Below are 9,136 nucleotides of genomic sequence, written 5' to 3'. Positions count from 1 at the left end.
AATTTTTTGTATTACTTAGAAATAAATTCCGAATTATAAAAAAAAAATACAAAAATAGCGATGCAAGAACGGGAAATACATTAATCTCTCAGATCGATTCTACGGAATGAGCGTCAATTCTATTGAACATTTTTATGGGGCGCAAAATACGAGAACGCTTCAGCCGTGACAGACTTCGGCTAATTTATCCTGCTAAAGGTCAGAGGTTTTAATATCCTCTCCTGGACACCCACTTGGCAGCGATAATTCGAATTAATAAGCATAAATTGGCGGGCCCTCGCTTCTTGCCAATGCATGTACGAACATCCGATCTGGAGCAACGATGGTATTTTTTTTTTGTAGCCTTTTTGAAATCACACAATAGAAATCAAAAGTGAAGGGTTGCATAACGAGTTTAAAATCGTCAGAGAAACGTTAGAGAATGCCCAATGTTATTTCATATGAACGTTAATATTAAAATAATCTAAATATGACATTGTTTGTGTGCAATAATTTATTAATATATAAATTTTATACACACACACTGAAGAAAGTTTATGTTCAAGTAAATATAATTATTTTAATATTTTCTTGATTTAAATAAATATTAATTTGCATAAAATAATTTATTTTTAAACTTGGAAAATATTTTTTAAATCAAAGACAAATAATATTAAAATAAATATATTTATTTGAATATAAACAAATTTTTAAATGTATATCCTTAATACGCGCTCTGAAAGTGATTTGTTTAAATAACTTAAAAATGAGACTTGAATTGACTTAAGTTTTATTCGTAGAAACTATTATTTAATTTTCTCAATATTTAAACGTATATGTAAATAAAATAATTTTTGGCAGACTACAAGTCCCGTACTTTTCCGATGTTAAAAGATTAAACGGATCAAACAAAACTTTTCAGCAACCTAATCAGTTTAATTGTCCACTTTGAGTAAATTTTATTTAAAGTCGTTTAAAGACTCACTTTTCAGACGTAATGTAAAAATTTAAAAGAACCGTAGCAAAAGATTGAATTTCCGGCGAGAAACGATAAATTTCCTACGAGATCTATAATGATAAATATGATAAGTATATTATTTCCGGGACACCCGATGTAGAGCGACACTATCACGTAATTAATGTAGTCAAGTGAATTACAAACGAAGTCGAATCTCTCGCAAACTGGAACTTGTCGCAACTCGCGCACTTTCGGGAAATTACGAGGATCCTGGCGTCGATGAGAGCTTTATATATGTATATAGCTAGTGCAAACCGCGTGGCCAAAGTCTCGTTCGCAACACGACCGATTCTGGCTCGTATACTCGTCACCCCGCGCCGTCGGCTCGCTAGCAAATGGCGCTCATTTGTAGTGATAGGGATCGGTTAGTATATCGCAAAAAAGCGCGGAGCCTAACGACCGAGATGTGCCTATGCGATATCCGGTCACAGATCCGCCAGTGATATCGAACATGGCTCAATGCGTCTACCGGAATTAAAAATGTATTACGCAAAGTGTTGTTCGGACCCGCGGCCCGTTTAATCGACGCGCGTTATGGAAACGAGCATCGATTTAAGTTAAAATGGCAGGTATCTAATGCAAACATTTTATTTTCTTTCACATGTATTTCATGCAGTTTTTCTCTCGCCCCATTTTTTTCAAGTCGAATAGAAAAGTTCAGTGGAAGTAAAATTGCTCCGAAACAAGTTCCCCCTTTTCATATTACTTGATTTTTAATATGCAATTATTATTTTTTAAATATAAACGTAAATAGAAGATTCAGTTCTAAAGAGAACATTGTTTGAACAAAGCAGCTATCTCGAGCAATAACGATCGTGTGTAAATCGCTCTTTAACCGCCTCAGAACAGTAGACAGCCGCGGCTTAGCGTCCAATTACCGCGTATGTATTCTGGCGTAAAAGATTGCTATTATTCGTGGCGATATATCGCACATTTTTACGCCGATAGGGCGATCTCTATGGTATAACATTCGCTTTTACGTCGATTCCTAGAAGCCGCCTCATCTGCATGAGAACAGCGGGCGGCCCGCAAAGCCGGGAGCCTATAATTAGCGAGCTGACGCTGGTGGTTTTATAAAACGCACTTTCTGGTAATTATCTGTTCGACGATATCGCGCCGCGTAACATCGCACCTCTGCCGTATATATCGCCCGATTTATCGCCGGCGGACGTGTCTTAGATTGATGCGCCGCGCACCGTTGTTCGCGCGATGCATAATGCAAGGATGCGCCGCGTTACGAGCGCTTTTGCGACCGCGGTTGTCGTTCCGCACGACGTAAGTGCATTGTCCTACGTCCGATTGTCCTACGTCCGACTGTATTCTACATTTTAACATGGAACTTGGAAAAAACGTCGTCGCTGTAACCCCGTCGACGCTGCTTAAGACGCGAGTCGACAGCCACATTTATTCTTTTTTTTTACCCCTCAGATAAAAAGACGAATATATTTAGTGTTCATCGTAAAACAGTAGGCAGAAGAATTTCGACAATGTCGCTTAACGGTTCTCTTCCCTCTCCCTCTCCGTAGATAATCATTTACGATGATCAAGTAATTAGCGGGCGGAGAGAACGCGGTTTATCTCGCATCGAGCAGTTAAGCAACCGTATGACTCCGTACAATATCACTCATAAATAATTTATAGCTAATCGATGAATTCTTTAAGAACTTCCTGCGCTGAGAAAAAGATACTTAAAAATGTATTAGTAGGACGTGTATATTTATTTCACTGAGATAAATATTTACATAGGAAAATAAAATTTTATTTCTAACAAATATAGCAATTAATAGGAAAAGGAATTATTCCACAGAAATGTATATTTCGTCATCACAATCAAATTTCTTTATAATTTAATAAATATTGGAGATAATATCATTTGCTTACTACTATTTCAACTTTTTTTCTCAGTGTAGAAATACATTTGTCGGATGTATTTTCCTTTGGTTCTTTCTTACACGTTTATTCTCGCTAAATTAATAAAAATGTCGCTGTAAAATGTAATGATTATTACAAACGAGAATTCGGGGGAATTGCGCGATTTCAATTTTCCACTTGCACGTAACGCGGTAAAAATATTAATATTTCAATAAAATCGAGCATATCCATCTATCAGATGATGAATAAGATGCAGGCGGCTGCTGATATACGTAAATCAGGCACATCGTGAGTCACGATGCGATTCGTGATATAGTTGACGCAGGATGCACCAGCTCCGCTGCCAATACGGCCTCGTTCGTTCGGGCGCGTTACCGCGTTTTTCTCAGTTGGCGCTTCAGCCGACGACGAAAGCCGTCGTCGTCTTCGTCTTCGTCGTCGTCGTCGTCGTCGTCGTCGTCGTCGTCGTTGCTACGACGAGACGAGACGACAAGGGGAAAGAAATGGGGAGTCCGTGGGACGGATACATAGGAGGCGAAAAAAGGGGCACCACGAGGCGCGCGGGCGCGACGGAAGGAGTTGAGAAATGTCAGCCGGCAAATTGGAAGAGGGAAAGAAAGAGCGAGACTGGGTGGTGAAAGAGAGGGGACGGTGGGGTGAGATAGAACGGGCGACTCTCTACGGCAGCTCCGACGTCAAATAAACATGCCAAGACGAGCAATTTCGAATATTAGAAGGTCCCGCAGGGTAGGTGCATCCTGCGTCAGGGCGCGTGAGCTACGGTGATGACGTTCGACCGCAGGACGCATCAGGGACCGACTTGCGCGGTTCGTTGCAATTGCAAGTGCCGACCGCAAAGTAAATGGGCGCCGCGCCGGTCAGCGGGAATTAAAGATCCTCTCACGTCCCGTCCGAAAGACGACGAGAGTCTTTGAATGTCGTTCGACGCGAGTGGACTTGGGAAAACTTGAAGGCATTCCTTTTTCTCGGGTTCGTTGAGCGATCGTTAAGTGTTCATGTAGCTCGTTATCTTTATTTACTTTTAGGATATTTCATTTGACATCGATGCTTCACGTTGAGCAAACTTTTTTTTTTTTTACATGGTTTTTATGCGTCGTAGAAATTTACTTCTTTGAATTATAGATTGTTTACATAATCTTATTGTGATGGACTCTTTTAAAAAATTACTTCCAATAATTACAGAGAAAAGACGGTAATTATCAAAATAATATTTTAGTATTAAAATGGGTTAATAATATTGAGAGAAATATGATTTTTTTTCTGAGGTCTGCGGTTACTCCGCAGCTACAGCGATGAAGACTGGACCGCAAATGGAATATTGTCATTCGTGTTTATTGCTAACGCTAAGATACATTATTGGAAATATAATTTACATTTTCTATAGCCGAAGGAAATATTAAATCCGAGTTATTTAACAATTGTTGTATACCAGAATAGCATAGACGTGATTAGAGCACGATGAGGTTCAGTATTCATCTATCTTCTGATTGGGAGCTTCAATTGGTAGGGAAGAATGAATCATCCGTCTATTCCGTTTTTTAATTCGCCGAATGGACAATTAGGAGTGCACGTAACTGTTATCTCGTTCATAACTTTCGATCCTTTGTTCCATTAAATGTCAACGATGCCAATCTCCGTGTTAACCAATAGCGCGCAGTATATTACGAATTACTTCATTCTCGATTCGTAGAAGATCCGTTTGTGTCGAAGATAAAATACTAATATAAATTTAAATTACAGTAAAACGTGCAAAATAATGAGTATTTCGGAAAATAATTGTTGAGCACATAAAATACAATTAATTTAACATTAATAATATGTAATAAATGATAAATTATTCGATTTCTTCGTCGTTATCCAGGCCTCCTTCTTCTCTCTTATTTCTTCTTTATCACTCCTTTGTAGCATTAACACAACACTCACTCACGAAAATACGGTTAATTGCGATCGTGCGCGTACTAATCATCAGTGTAATATTCGCGTAGCACTTTGAGTAGCACCCCCTACTGTTAATCTCACGCGATGCGCACGTTATTACATTACGACTGAGGAATAACGTGAAAAAATTCACGACATTCGTGACATTTTGCAAAAAGGTGAAACAAACCAATCTCAAATGATGAAGAAAATTCGAAAATCATTCAACGATAGCTTTAATCAGATGCAACTTGTAAAGAATCAATAGTTAATTCAGATCGCCTATAAAAATATAATTTTGTTTTGCGTTCTGTAAATCATTCAGTAGTTATTCTGCAAAATATAGCTGTTAATAAATAACGGAGTTAGGTAATAACTGATTAAAAAGTTAAATACTAAAGTTAAAAAGTAATTAACTTAGCTAATTTTTAATGATTTAATTTTTAACTTTAATCAGTTATTTTTGAAACATATCAACTTTAATTTATTAACTATTTTTTTAAATTAACAATTTATGTAAAATAAAAAATTATAAAAGAAAAAATATATTTTTACATAAAAAAATAATAAATTGTTTTGTTATTTCATATAAACTTAATTTATAAATAAAATAAATTTATTTGATGATCCACATTATAATTGTTGTGAGTAATTTAAAACTTGCGGATTTCTAATTTGATATGAATAATCTTTTCAAAATTAACTTTTAATTTAACTTAATTTAATCTTAACGTAACTTTTAACTAATTATTTTTCGTTCATATAACTTTTAACATAACTTTAACGTAAACTAATTTTATAAGCCATTAGCTTTTTTTAACTTAATTTAGTTAAAAAAATATATTAACTTACCCAATTCTGATAAATAGTACAAGTAATATAATCAATATAAAATGGTTATCCGTCACTTGAATCGTTACAGATTTGTCAATGAAAAAATTAAAGTAAAACGCGAGATATAATTGAAGCCAAGCGTTACAAAAATAATTATCTTCTATGCGAGAAATAATAATTTATAAGACTCATTTCCTTCGCTCCGATTCCTCTGACGCCAAGCGAATAAATCACATGAGATATCTGTTTCGATGAACAGGCGTCATCTCGATGAAGTTTACGAACCGTTAAGTTTGGCAGCTAATTAATCATCGAAAAGTTAATTGAAATATACGTAGTTGGAATGAATGTGTTCGGCATCTCGTTGTACTTGTCGTGATCGCGTTTCGAAGACTAATGCGACGACGCACGGAATGACTCGCGCCATTGCCTGCCTGCGTATACTCGAGCCACTCTACGCGACTGACAACAAGGTCACCGCGTGTATATTCACAAATAACAGTACCTGGAAAGTTGCAAAATAAATACGTCGCGTACTATAGTCCATTTTATTTTGAGTTTCAAAATATGTAACGTTCCGTAAAGATAATACCGAATATTCTGTTTCTTAATGTTTGAAATTAATTTTGGACACGTTGCGCACCAGCGTTATATTTATAACCCAGTGCAATAATTTGGAGGTACGAATTCCACGTTAATCAGAGATTAGGATCACGTAGCGCGTTGATCTTGGAAACAAAGCACTCGCCGCGCCGCGCGCCGGACGGATAATTTCGCGAGGGGAAAAGGTGAAAATCTTTGACTACGCATGGCAAATTTAAATAATCTTTCGAGGAAAGAGAGAAGGAGACAGAGAAAAGCAGAAGAGAGACTCGTTGACTCGTGCAGGGGTCGCGTACCCTGTAATCTCGGCCACGTGCAACTACGGGGTCGGAGGCGTCGCGCGTCGGTGAGACACAGTCGTGAATGAGCCGCGCGGTCGATACTGGCGTCAAATGTACGACGCGATAATAAATATCCGATAGAAATGCGCTCCTCTCTCGCGATTAACTCTCGGCGACGATCGCAATGGCGGCCGCAGTGCGGCGCGGCACGGCGCGGCACGGCGCGGCACGGCGCGGCGTGGCGTGAAAATTTTATTGGCTCGAGCCGCGCCAACGAATTCTTCGATCGATTCCTGCCCCGCGTCACGCTCGACAGGGATCGAGCGAGGCTCGGACGGAACGCGATACGCGCCGGATCTAATTTGCATGAGATCGAAATGCGCGAGCCCGACTTAAGTATAAGTTTCTGCGTCGGAGTGCCGGTTAGCAAAAAAGCTCGCCTGACGAGCGCGTTGCGCGCTCGTTAGATCTCGCGCCCCGATATAACGCGATTGCCGCGTCAAATTATTCGTTTCGTCGACAGTGCATTGATGCGATTTATAGGGGACGTGTGTGGGAGCTTGCACATTTGCAGCCATTGGCTCAGCACTTTTCATAAAGATAATGAACTTTTAATTTTCTAATGAGATAATTTATGGATATGAAAAATATTTATCATATTTATTGTTAATATATATATATATATATATATATATATATATATATATATATATATCGATAATGTATTGATTGTGATTTATAACGGACTGTGAGAAAGCTTGAATTTTTATTAGCTGAACATTTTTGTCAAGAAATTAAATATGCTTTAATTCTCTGATATTTCATTATTTAATAATAAAGTTTTATTTGCAGTTGTCATTTATTAAAGAAGTGACAGATTAAATAAACGTTTAAATATTTGAGAGACTTGCCATGTACAGTGGAGTCTCCCATATCCGAAGTTCCATTATCCGAATACTCTAATATTCGAACATTCTACTATCCGAATGTTCCATTATTCGAACAGCGTTTTGTAGCAATGTTTACAAACTGTTTAAGTATATAGTACAAAATTTAAGTATATAGTACAAAATTTAAATTTCTGTTTGAATACTTATATGGAATTTAATATAAAAATGTATTTATTTCTTTATCCAAAAATTCCCTTATATTCAAGCAATTTTATCTTGCTATTATTTCGGATATGGGAGGCTCCACTGTATAGAAATAATAATGAACGAGAAGTTGAACATTTAGTTTAATACCTGTGATTTCATATGGCAAAAAGTTTTCAATCGAACTCTAATTGTATACGCAGCTTTCTCAGACTTTAGAGAGTAATATCCCGGTTGCTAATATTGATTATCCTTTGTAATTAATGTGTCAATCTCCCTCCACTCCGGCGAAGGAAGCTAATTGCGGAACGCCTCGTATCTCCTTCAAATTACCGTCGCCCGACGCCGCCGAGATATCGACCGAAAGACGCGCTACGACTACGCGCGAGAATCGCCTCCGATACTATCGATAAGTTGGAGAAAAAAAAAAGAAACAACCGAGAAACTCCACGACTTCAACTGCCAGATCCATTTCGCACCAGTTCGATCTCGCTCGAGGGCAGCAGTGCCGTAGAACGTAGGCGCTTCGAGGGGGTCGTCGTTCAGCTCTTCCCGAGCTGAGCACGAGCAGAGAAAGAGAGAGAGAGAGAAATGGACCGGTTATAAGTATACGAATCGTAGCGTTTGAGCGGTGCGCGGCGGTACGAGGGAAGAGGGATCAGGGGAAGAGAGCAACATGCCGAGGACGTCTCGACGATGACTGGTGCATCGTGCTCGAGATGTGAAGCGTAGACGCGTGATTCTGAGAAAAGGGCCAGGCCGATAGAGTCATCACGTGTCGGCGCTAGGATAGTACTTTTATTGTAACACATATCGAGCATGGGGTATCGACGGTGTGTGCGTGTCAGGCACGAGAATCGGACCGACGCGCGGCGTAGGGAGGGAGGCGAGCGGGCGCGTTCTTTCAAGCGAGGGAAACCGATTGCGGGGCTAGTTGTCCCGTACGCAGCGGGGGAGGTGCTTCGACGCACGATCGCCCGATGTATGATCGATCTGACACGTGGGGCACCGCACACCACGTCGCACGTACCTGGCGTACTTGGTCTTTGAGCTCGTCGGGATCCATGTACAATCCTCATGTACAGCCGAGAACCGACAATCCCGTAACAGGACGACAACACCGCGAGCAGCATAGTCGGGAATTTGTCGAGGGGAGGGAAGGGGGGAGGTGGATTCGACGTAGGGGATTGATTGAAATTACACGCGGGGATTACAATCGGGTTTCGGCTACAGGACAGCTCTCCGGCTGTCCCGGGCTGCTCTGGCAGTATGCGAAAACAAACAGCACGAACGGCTTCGGAACAATTTGTAGAGCCAAGTATCTCGCGGCTCGAGGCTGCGTGGAGATTTCGATCGCGGGCGGCTCCGCTGATCAAAAGCGACAGGCTCCTGGTTCCGCGCGCACCGGTTCTAGCAATACCATCGCAGGATTTCATCGCGGAGTCGTAAATACCAATCGCGACGTATCGTTCGTCGTATCGCTTCCCGAACGGGCCGCGTTCTCGGAAAGATCCGAT

This window comes from Solenopsis invicta, chromosome 3 (assembly GCF_016802725.1).
Source record: "Solenopsis invicta isolate M01_SB chromosome 3, UNIL_Sinv_3.0, whole genome shotgun sequence".
NCBI classification, from domain to species: Eukaryota; Metazoa; Arthropoda; class Insecta; order Hymenoptera; family Formicidae; genus Solenopsis; species Solenopsis invicta.
The sequence above is the reverse complement of the archived record's forward strand: the minus strand, read 5'-3'. Positions refer to the sequence as shown.